Source organism: Trichosurus vulpecula, chromosome 5 (assembly GCF_011100635.1).
Source record: "Trichosurus vulpecula isolate mTriVul1 chromosome 5, mTriVul1.pri, whole genome shotgun sequence".
Taxonomy (NCBI): domain Eukaryota; kingdom Metazoa; phylum Chordata; class Mammalia; order Diprotodontia; family Phalangeridae; genus Trichosurus; species Trichosurus vulpecula.
The window spans coordinates 159,008,837-159,020,693 of record NC_050577.1 but is presented as its reverse complement, the minus strand read 5'-3'; positions in this window follow the sequence as shown (position 1 = coordinate 159,020,693).

The window sequence follows — 11,857 nt, the reverse complement described above, 5'->3', positions numbered from 1 at the left end:
GAACTGAAGCTGTGTACTTTACTAGTAATCATTAGGATTAAAAAAAAAAAAGATGAATAAAACTCTATCCCTGCTTTCAAGGAGCTGAGAATTTAACTGGAGATGTAAAAGGTATAAAATTACTATAATATAAAATAGGGTATATAAAGTACCAAAGACAGTCATGAAGTTTCATCATTGAATCAATTTATTAATTAATTGTTTATTAATTTATTTATTAATTGAATAAATTTATTAATGCCTACTATGGACCACATTTTCTGCTCGACTTTGAAGATGAAAAGACAAATAATGAAACACACTCTTCTCCAAAGAAGTTTATATTCTTTTAGAGGAGACAGAATACATACATTCAAGCATATGCAGAATAAGTACATAATAGTTAAATAGAAGAGGATTTGGGAAAGAAGACACTAGAATTGAAGATATCAAGGAAGGCTTTGTGTGAAAGGTGGTACTTTAGATAAATATTGAAGGAAATTAAGGATTCCATGAAGCAGAGGTGAGGAGGGAATGCATACCAACCATGAGGGATAGATAGCCAGGCAAAGGCATGGAATTAGGTGATAGATTGCCAAGTCTGAGGAAAACAGGAAAGGTTTATTTAGATTGCCATCGTATACATAAAAGGGAAGAATGTATAATGAAGCTAAAAAGAAAATAGCCAAGCAGCATCATTTCTATTTTACCTTAGACAGTATATAGGAGATGGCAAATGATAGTTGTGGGTGGTGATCTAAAGGTAAAAATCAAAGATAACTCTAGAATATTGAACTAAGATGACTGAGAAAATCATGATGCCACCTACAGAAATAAGGTAGTTGAAATAACTGTACAATGTTGATGCAGCCTCCTAAAAGCCCTTTGTGTTATGTAAAGCATATAAATGTGAACAACTATCATCATTTTTATAATTTTATAGATAATGGAAGTTGACTCTAATTTTATATGCAATGCAACTGAGATATTATCCACTAGCATTTATAGATAAAAGTACAGTTGTATTTGTTACTTATGTAATTATTTGGATCTGTATTTGCCTTACTCTTCTGTACTTTAGTATTCTATCAAAAATTGTTTGTATTTGTTCTTCTTAAACGTACTAAGAGAAATAGACAGCATTATTACAAAATGAGAAACTAAGTGATAATTAATAGAATCATCTTACACTGTGATCAAGGACAAGTCTTTCCTACCCACATATGATAAAATATTTAACTTCTTAAATGGTTTATTGGAAGTATGGAGACCTCATTCTGGGTTTAGTTGTGATTTACCATGCAAGAACATAAAATTCTGTCATTTATGACAGGAAATTTAACTGGTAAACATAGGAAAAACATTTGGAAGGGAAATTTACACGGTTCATTTCATATTTTCTATGTATATTTATGTCATGTTCTTGATAAGATGTCATTATGCTACAACAAACAGTGTAGCTTTGACAATTACACAAAATAAAGAGTTTAAGATATTTCCGTATTTGTTACCATTTTAATAATCCTCTCTCTGGTGCCAGTGATAATCCCATATTTATTTTGCTTTGTTTTCTTTCATAGTGTATTATCCTATTCTGGTCTACTAATAATCTAGCTACTGAATTGATAAAGTTTTATAAAATTTTGTCTTTTCTGAGGAATAGTATTGACTTGCCAGGTATCTGTTGAACTTGAAGTGATAGAAGGACAGAAGAGTCTTTAAGTAATGTAGGGCATTTTGAATTTATAGACATACTAGAATCTAGTTCTCTTTCAGTGGTACAGTTTAAATTAATATTAATCCTTTTACTCACTTATGACCTTTCACTGAATGATCTAAGAACTCTCAGAAGCATAATGGGACCTGGAGACTTTACTTCAAATCCTAATTCTATTATATGTTGGACTATGTTGGGCAAATCACAGAAACTCTAGTGCCTCAGTTCCCCTATCTATAAAAGGCGGATAATAATACTCATCCAAGCTACCTCACAAGACATCCTTAGGAAAGTGGTCTGCAGATGATACAGCTCAATGGGTTGCTTTGATTTCCATTTATACTATAATTACTGATGTTGTTGCTACTACATGTACTATAGCTATCACATACATGCCAAGAAATTGCAATTTAAAAAAATGTGAATTAGAGTACAGCATTTTTTTAAATGACTGTTATAGGGTTATATGAGAAATTAATAAATTAAAAGTATCTTTGTCCCTTATTTATCTCAGGTTTTAAAAATTGATGCCTAATCTCATCACTTCTTCATTTCTTTCCTCTGCAATATAGGATTGGCAGTTTAGATTTATGCAGAACATTGCCATATGTTTTAGGGTCTAACATATTTTGATAATTTCTTAACTGTCCTTTAACATTTCTCTTCTCATCCTTATGTGGCCTCCTATAAGAAAACACTGTTTCCTTTGGCTTTTGTTTTTTTTTTTCTCAGTTTAATTCTGTTCTATATTCCTTAACCAAATAAAACCTTGCCTACTGAATTAACTACTAAATTCCCTATAGGTATTTATTTCATTATCTAAGGCTGATGGGTAGTTTGTGCCAGTATTGCCTATTTGTTCATGTTTAATGAAAATGTTCTATTTGCATAAATTAATTGATTTTTGTCCTTTGAAAGTTATACATATTCAATTACTTAAGTTTGCTCCACACTTAAACAAATATTATAATCTTGCATTGCAATGAAATTTGAAAATTTTAAAGATAATACATTAACAAATTCCATTTTGCATTTGTTTAAAAGAAGTACTTGATAAGTGATATAAAGAAGATAAACATTCAATTGATATTGAATAAATAACATTGTTCTTCCACTGAAGTTCTAATCATATGCTTCATCAAAGAATGGAGGTATCACTAGGTTCTGGGAATTCTGGATTATAGTATAATTCTGTGGTCTGATGACCAGACCAGTTACATTCAAAGAGACCATTCACCAGATTGGTCAAAACAACTCTTGAAGACCATATATCAAGAAGTACTGGGGTTGTGTTCTAAATTGATGGAGTATCCACAACATTAAAATCACAGCTTCTTGAATTACTAAGAGAAATAGTACAGATATAATTTAAGAAAATTTATATCATCTATATTCTGTTATTTCATATATAACACATTAAATATTACATTGTATATTAACAGATAACATATTATATAATTTCATAATATCTGTTATATTTTACACAGCTATAATTTAGGTAAATTTCCAGAAAAAGGTAGGGATACTGAGTCCTCAAATTAGAAATGACCTTTGGAAGTATCTTGATAAAGAGTTATTACTGAAATTGCTGTTGGGGGAAATATACATATATATCATATATGCATATATATTTATGTGTATATTTATACACACAAACATGTGTGAACATGAAGTAAATATGAAGGCAGTTTTCAGATGAAGACATTAAAGCTATCTTTAGTCATATGAAAAAATGTTCTGAATTACCATTGATTAGAGAAATTCAAATTAAAATAGCTCATTTCTATCAGATTGGCTAATGACCGAAAAGGCAAATGATAAACGTTGGAGAAGATGTGGGAAAATTGAAACACTAATGCACTATTGGTAGAGTTGTGAACTGATCCAGCCATGCTGGAGAGCAATTTGGAACTAATCCCAAAAGGCAATCAAACTGTCTATACCCTTTGATCCAGCAATTGCAATTAGGTCTGTATCCCAAAGAGATTTTTGAAAAGGAAAAGGACCTATTTTTATAACAATGTTTATAGCAGTTACTTTTGTGGTGGGAAAGAATCAGAAATTGAGAGGATGTTAATTAAGTGGGGAATGACTAAATAAGTTGTGGTATATGAATCTGATGGAATACTATAGTGCTATTAAAAATGATGAGCAGGTGAATTTCTTTTTTTAATTTTATTTAATTTATTTAATATATTTAGTTTTCAGCATTGATTTTCACAAGAGTTTGAATTATGAATTTTCTCCTCATTTCTACCCTCCCGCCCACTCCAAGATGGCGTATATCCTGGTTGCCCCATTCCCCAGTCAGCCCTCCCTTCTGTCACCCCATTCCCCTCCAATCCCCTTTTCCCTTCCTTTTTTGTAGGGCAAGATAAATTCCTATGCCCCATTGCCTATGTATCTTATTTCCTAGTTGCATGCAAAAACTTTCTTTTTTTGTTTTTGAACATCTGTTTTTAAAACTTTGAGTTCCAAATTCTCTCCCCTCTTCCCTACCCACCGACCCTCCCTAAGAAGGCAAGCAATACAACATAGGCCACATGCATATCATTATGCAAAACCCTTCCACAATACTCATGTTGTGAAAGACTAACTATATTTTGCTCCTTCCTAACCTATCCCTCTTTATTGAATTTTCTCTCTTGACCCTGACCCTTTTTGAAAGTGTTTGTTTTTGATTACCTCCTCCCCCTATCTGCCCTCCCTTCTATCATCCCCCCTTTTTTATCTTCTTCCTCCTTCTTTCCTGTGGGGTAAGATACCCAATTGAGTGTGTATGGTATTCCCTCCTCAGATCAAATCTGATGAGAGCAAGATTCACTCATTCCCCCTCACCTGCCCCCCTCTTCCCTTCCAATGAACTGCTTTTTCTTGCCACTTTTATGTGAGATAATTTACCCAATTCTATCTCTTCCTTTCTCACTCTCTCAATATATTCCTCTCTCATCCCTTAATTTGATTTTTTTTAGATATCATCCCTTCATATTCAACTCACCCTCTGCCCTCTGTGTGTGTGTGTGTGTGTGTATATATATATATATATATATATATATATATATATATATATACACACACACACACACATATATATGTATACATACCTACTCATACATATATATGTACAATATATACATACACACATATTTTATATATATGCATGTTCCCTTCAGCTGCCCTAATACTGAGGTCTCATGAATCACACACATCATCTTTCCAAATAGAAATGTAAACAAAACAGTTCAACTTTAGTAAGTCCCTTGTGATTTCTCTTTCTTGTTCACCTTTTCATCCTTCTCTTGATTCTTGTGTTTGAAAGTCTAATTTTGTATTCGGCTCTGGTCTTTTCACGGAGAAAGCTTGAAACTCCTCTATTTTATTGAAAGTCCATATTTTTCCTTGGAGCAAGATACTCAGTTTTGCTGGGTAGGTGATTCTTGGTTTTAATCCTAGCTCCATTGGCCTCTGGAATATCGTATTCCAAGCCCTCTGATCCCTTAATGTAGAAACTGCCAGATCTTGTGTTATCCTGATTGTTTTTCCACAATAATCAAATTGTTTCTTTCTGGCTCCTTGCAGTATTTTCTCCTTGATCTGGGAGCTCTGGAATTTGGCAACAATATTCCTAGGAGTTTTCTTTTTGGGATCTTTTTGAGGAGGGGATCAGTGGATTCTTTCAATTTCTATTTTGCCCTGTGGCTCTAGAATATCAGGGCAGTTCTCCTTGATAATTTCTTGAAAGATGGTATCTAGGCTCTTTTTTTGATCATGGCTTTCAGGTAGCCCAGTAATTTTTAAATTCTGTCTCCTGGATCTATTTTCCAGGTCAGTGGTTTTTCCAATGAGATATTTCACATTGTCTTCCACTTTTTCATTGCTTTGATTCTATTTTATAATATCTTGATTCCTCATAAAGTCACTAGCCTCCACTTGCTCCAATCCAATTTTTAAGGCAATATTTTCTTCAGTGGTCTTTTGGACCTCCTTTTCCATTTGGCTAATTCTGCCTTTTAAGGCATTCTTCTCCTCATTGGCTTTTTGGAGCTCTTTTGCCATTTGAGGTAGTCTATTTTTTAAGGTGTTATCTTCTTCAATATTTTTTTCAGTATTTTTTTTCTCCTTTAGCAAGTCATTGACTTGTTTTTCATGATTTTCTTGCACCATTCTCATTTCTCATCCCAATTTTTCCTCTACTTCTCTAACTTGCTTTTCCAAATCCTTATTGAGCTCTTCCATGGCCTGAAACCAGTTCATGTTTTTCTTGGAGGCTTTTGATGTAGGCTCTTTGACTTTGTTGACTTCTTCTGGCTGTATGTTTTGGTCTTCTTTGTCACCAAAGAAAGATTCCAAAGTCTGAGTCTGAATCTGAGTCCATTTTTGCTGCCTGGCCATGTTCCCAGCCAACTTGCTTGAGCCTTGGGTTTTTTTTCAGGGTATGACTGCTTGTAGAGTAAAGAGCACTTTGTTCCCAGCTTGAGGTTATGTGCCGTTGATTTCAGAGCTATTTCTATACAGCCAGCTCTGCCACCCCAGCACTCCTCTTTCCCCAAGAACCACCAGCCAGGACCTGACTAGGATCTTAAGTAGGCTCTGCACTTCTGCTTGATCTGCCACTTAATTCCTCCCACCAGGTGGGCCTGGGACCAGAAGCAACTGCAGCTGTAGTTCTGTAGCTGCACCTCCCCCCCCACCCCCAGGGCAGTGGCTGAACCACGAACTTCTATCACTCTGTCCCCCGCAGCTATTCCCACTAACCTTCTCTGTTGTCTTTGGTTTTTGTGGGCTGAGAAGTCTGGTAAGTGCCACAGCTCACTGATTCAGGGCTCTAGGGCACCTTCTACCTAGCTCCCAGCCTGGTTGGTCCTGCTGCTGCCCACGCTGGGCTCTGCTCTATTCTCAGCTCCCTGCATGATAGACCTCACCCAGCGACCATCCAGGTTGTCCTGAGCTGGAGCCCTGCTTCCCTCTGCTATTTTGTGGGTCCGGCAGTTCTAGAATTTGTTCAGAGCCATTTTTATAGGTTTTTGGAGGGACCTGGTGAAGAGCTCACACAAATCCCTGCTTTCCAGCCACCATCTTGGCTACCCCCCCCCTCCCCGCGCCAAGCAGGTGAATTTCAAAAAAAAAAAAAAACATGGAAAGACACATGAACTGATGGAAAGTGAAGTGAGCAGAACCAGTAGAAAATTATGTACAGTAACAGGAACGTTGTGTAATGATCAACACTGATAGACTTAGCTCTTCTCAGCAATACAATGATTTATGACAGGTTCATGATGGAAAATGCTATCCACATACAGAGAAAGAATTATGGAGTCTGAATGCAGATCGCAGCATAATAGTTTCACTTTTTTGTTTTTGTGCCTTTTTCTCTTTGGTCTGTTTCTTCTTTCACAGCATGACTAATATGGAAATATGTTTTACATGATTGCACATATTTAATCTATATCAAATTGCTTGTTATGTAGGGAAGGAGGGAGAAAATTTGGAACTCAAAACTTTTTTTAAATGAATGTTAAAAGTTGACATTGCATGTAATTGGATAAAATAAAATATTATTTAAAAAATAAATAAAAATAGGCCTGGCATATATCCCAGTGCCTAGGGTGGCATCTCCCCCATAAGTTGAAGTTTAAAAACCTACTTCTGGGTGATACGGATCATATTGGAAAGACTGTGGAACTTGTTCTAGCCTGATGATCATGTGCTAAAGAAGGAGCTTTAATTGACATCTAAAGCAGCCCTAAAACTATGTCATATTGATCCCAGGTCCTTTTGCCAATTTTATTCAGCTTCATTATGGGAGGATCTTGTTGACTTCTATGATCACCGACCTAGTAGGAGACAATACTGTACGTGAAGAAGCCATAGGGCTTTTCCCCCTCTGACACCCTCTGGCCCTGTGTTCCTTGGCCTCTGATTTAGTTCCTTTTAGTTCTGGGTGAAAGGAATGGAACCCCACAACTTGTGACTTTTAAAAGATCAGGAGCGGGGAGTGGCCTTACAGCCCAGGTCCTAGTGTGTTCATGATTCTTGGTGACTGTTAGGAGTGACATTCAGGTCACTACCGGCCCACAGGTAGCTAAGAAAAGGATTCATTTGATAGTAATGCTACTGCAGAGTGAATTTGAACTGAGCTACTTTTGAGACTGTTCCTTCAAAGATAAATGTTGTACAATGGAGAGGGGTAGAGTGGTATGCAACCTCTGGGGAGTTGGGTGTCCCCTTAAGGAAAATAAGACCTTTCCACCTGACTTGAAGCAGAAACATTTCATCTTGGTTTTTATTTTTATAATCTTGAAGAAAATATTCAATTGTGAAACCTAATTGATGTTGAGTTGCAAACGGAAGTAGGTCTTAGTCAAGGACACCTGAAAATAAAGGGTAACTATCTCAAGTACATTTTTTTCCTTGATTGTTTAGTATTCTCTCAACAATACATCATAGCATCTACAAATAGAGATCATTTTGCCTCGGTTGTTCCTGTATTTATTCCCTAAGTTTTGTTTGATTGACTTCATATTATTCCCAGCATTTCTAGCACTTTCTCAAATAATAGTGGAGCCAATGGGCATTCTTGTTTTATCTTTCATCTAACTGAGGAAATTTTCAGTTTTTCTCCACTAAAAATAATGATGATCGGGGGCGGAGCCAAGATGGCGGCTGGTAAGCAGGGACTAGAGTGAGCTCCGTTACCGAGTCCCTCCAAAAACCTATAAAAAATAGCTCTGAACCAATTCTAGAATGGCAGAACCCACAGAACAGCAGAGGGAAGCAGGGCTCCAGCCCAGGACAGCCTGGATGATCTCTGGGTGAGGTCTATCCCACACGGAGCTAGGAGCTGGGAGCTGGGAGCTGGGAACGGAATGGAGCAGAGCCCAGCCTGAGCGGCGTGGACCATCCAGACCAGAAGCCGGGCGGAGGGGGCCCTAGCGCCCTGATTCAGTGAGCTGTGGCAGTTACCAGACTCCTCAACTCACAAACACCAAAGACTGTGGAGAATGTAAGTGGGAAAAGCTGCGGGAGTGGAAGGAGTTCACGGTTCAGCTTCTAGCCCCGGGGGCAGTGGAGGTGGGGCAGCTACAGATGTTGTTACTTCCGGCTACAGGCCCACCTGGTGGGAGGAATTAAGTGGCGGATCAGAGCAGGGGTGCACAGCCTGCCGAAGATCTAAGCCCAGTTCGGGTTGGGGGTTCTTGGGGAAGGAGCAGTGCGGATCTGACAGAGCTGGCACCTCCCCCCCAAACGTGGAACATAGAACTCTGTAGTCTACAAGCAGTCATACCCCACTGAAAAACTCAATGGTCAAGTTAGTTGGTTGGGAATATGGCCAGGCAGTGAAAATGCACCCAGATTCAGTCTCAGACTTTGGATTCTTTCTTGGTGACAAAGAAGACCAAAACATACAGCCTAAAGAAGACAACAAAGTCATAGAGCCTACAACAAAAGCCTCCAAGAAAAACATGAACTGGCCCCAGGCCATAGAAGAACTCAAAAAGGATTTGGAAAAGCAAGTTAGAGAAGTAGAGGAAAAATTGGGAAGAGAAATGAGAAGGATGCAAGAAAACCATGAAAAACAAGTCAATGACTTGCTAAAGGAGACCCAAAAAAATACTGAAAAATACACTGAAGGAAACAACACCTTAAAAAACAGACTAACTCAAATGGCAAAAGAGCTCCAAAAAGCCAATGAGGAGAAGAATGCCTTGAAAGGCAGAATTAGCCAAATGGAAAAGGAGGTCCAAAAGACCACTGAAGAAAATACTACTTTAAAAATTAGATTGGAGCAAGTGGAAGCTAGTGACTTTATGAGGAATCAGGATATTACAAAACAGAACCAAAGGAATGAAAAAATGGAAGACAATGTGAAATATCTCCTTGGAAAAACCACTGACCTGGAAAATAGATCCAGGAGAGATAATTTAAAAATTATTGGACTACCTGAAAGCCATCATCAAAAAAAGAGCCTAGATACCATCTTTCAAGAAATTATCAAGGAGAACTGCCCTGATATTCTAGAGCCACAGGGCAAAATAGAAATTGAAAGAATCCATCGATCGCCTCCTCAAATAGATCCCAAAAAGAAATCTCCTAGGAATATTGTCACCAAATTCCAGAGCTCCCAGATCAAGGAGAAAATACTGCAAGCAGCCAGAAAGAAACAATTTGAGTATTGTGGAAACCCAATCAGAATAATCCAAGACCTGTCAACTTCTACATTAAGAGATCGAAGGGCTTGGAATGTGATATTCCGAAGGTCAATGGAGCTAGGATTAAAACCTAGAATCACCTACTCAGCAAAACTGAGTATCATGTTCCAAGGCAAAATACGGATTTTCAATAAAATAGAGGACTTTCAAGCTTTCTCAATGAAAAGACCAGAGCCTTGTGTTTGACTTTCAAACACAAGAATCAAGAGAAGCATGAAAAGGTAATCAAGAAACGGAAATTGCAAGGGACTTACTAAAGTTGAACTGTTTTGTTTACATTCCTACATGGAAAGATGATGTGTATGATTCATGAGACCTCAGTATTAGGGTAGTTGAAGGGAATATGCATATATATGTATATGTTTATGTATATATATATAAGAGAATGTGTATGCATGTATATATCTATGTGTATATGTATGTATGTGTATATATATATATATCTGTTTATATGTGTATGTATATATATATGTATATATATATATATGTAAAAGAGAGAGAGCAGACACAGGGTGAGTTGAAGATGAAGGGAAGATATCTAAAAGAAATAAAATCAAATTAAGGGATGAGAGAGCAACATACTGAGAGAGGGAGATAGGGAGACATAGAATGGGGTGGATTATCTCGCATAAAGTTGGCAAGAGGAAGCAGTTCTGTGGGAGGAGGGGAGAGGGCAGGTGAGGGGGGGAATGAGTGAACCTTGCTCTCATCAGATTTGGCCTGAGGGGGAATACCATACATACTCAGTTGGGTATCTTACCCCACAGGAAAGAAGAGGGAGGAAGATAAAAAAAAATAAAAGGGGGGGGATGATGGAGGGGAGGGCAGATGGGGGTGGAGGTAATCAAAACAAACACTTTGGCAAGGGGACAGGATCAAGGGAGAAAATTCAATAAAGCGGGATGGGTTGAAAAGGAGCAAAATGTAGTTAGCCTTTCACAACATGAGTATTGTGGAAGGGTTATACATAATGATACATGTGTGGCCTAGGTTGAATTGCTCAACTTCTTAGGGAGGGTGGGTAGGAAGGGAAGAGGGGAGAGAATTTGGAACTCAAAGTTTTAAAATCAGATGTTCAAAAAAAAAGTTTTTGCATGCAACTAAAAAATAAGATACACAGGCAATGGGGCGTAGAAATTTATCTTGCCCTACAAGAAAGGAAGGGAAAAGGGGATGAGAGGGGAGGGGGGTGATAGAGGGGAGGGCTGACTGGGGAACAGGGCAACCAGAATATAAGCCATCTTGGAATGAGGGGGAGGGTAGAAATGGGGAGAAAATTTGTAATTCAAACTGTTGTGAAAATCAATGCTGAAAACCAAATATGTTAAATAAATAAATTTAAATTAAAAAAAAATAATGATGATCTTTTGACTATACTAATGATAATACCTTTATTCATAGATACTACTTTAATCAAGATCAATAAGTATTTATTAAGTGTATATTATATACCAGTCACTGTGTCAAAAACTGGGGATGCAAAGGTTAAAAAAAAAGTGCTTGCCCTCAAGGAACTTACCATATACTGGAGGAGATAGTATGCAAATGACTTTGTCCTTACAATAGAAATTGATAATGATAGAAATGATAAATTGAAATAATCTTAGAGGGAAGGCACTAAGGGGGGAGAATGGGAATGAGAAAAGGATTTTGCACTAACTAACATTTGACAAAATCTAGGAGGTAGAGAATGGAAAGGTGAACATGCTAGGCATGGGATCATCCAGTGAAAAGTGTGGAGATAAGAAATGAAATGTCTGGTGGAAGGAATAGCAAGAAAGTGAGTGTCACCTGTGTCTTAGAGTGAGTAGAAAGGGAGTAACATTTAAAATCATTGTAAAGATGGGAAGGACCAGGTTATTAAGTGCTTTAAATGCCAAATAGATGATTTTATTTTTGATTCTGGAACTAATAGGGAGTCATTGGCACTTTTTTAAATATGAAGAGTGTG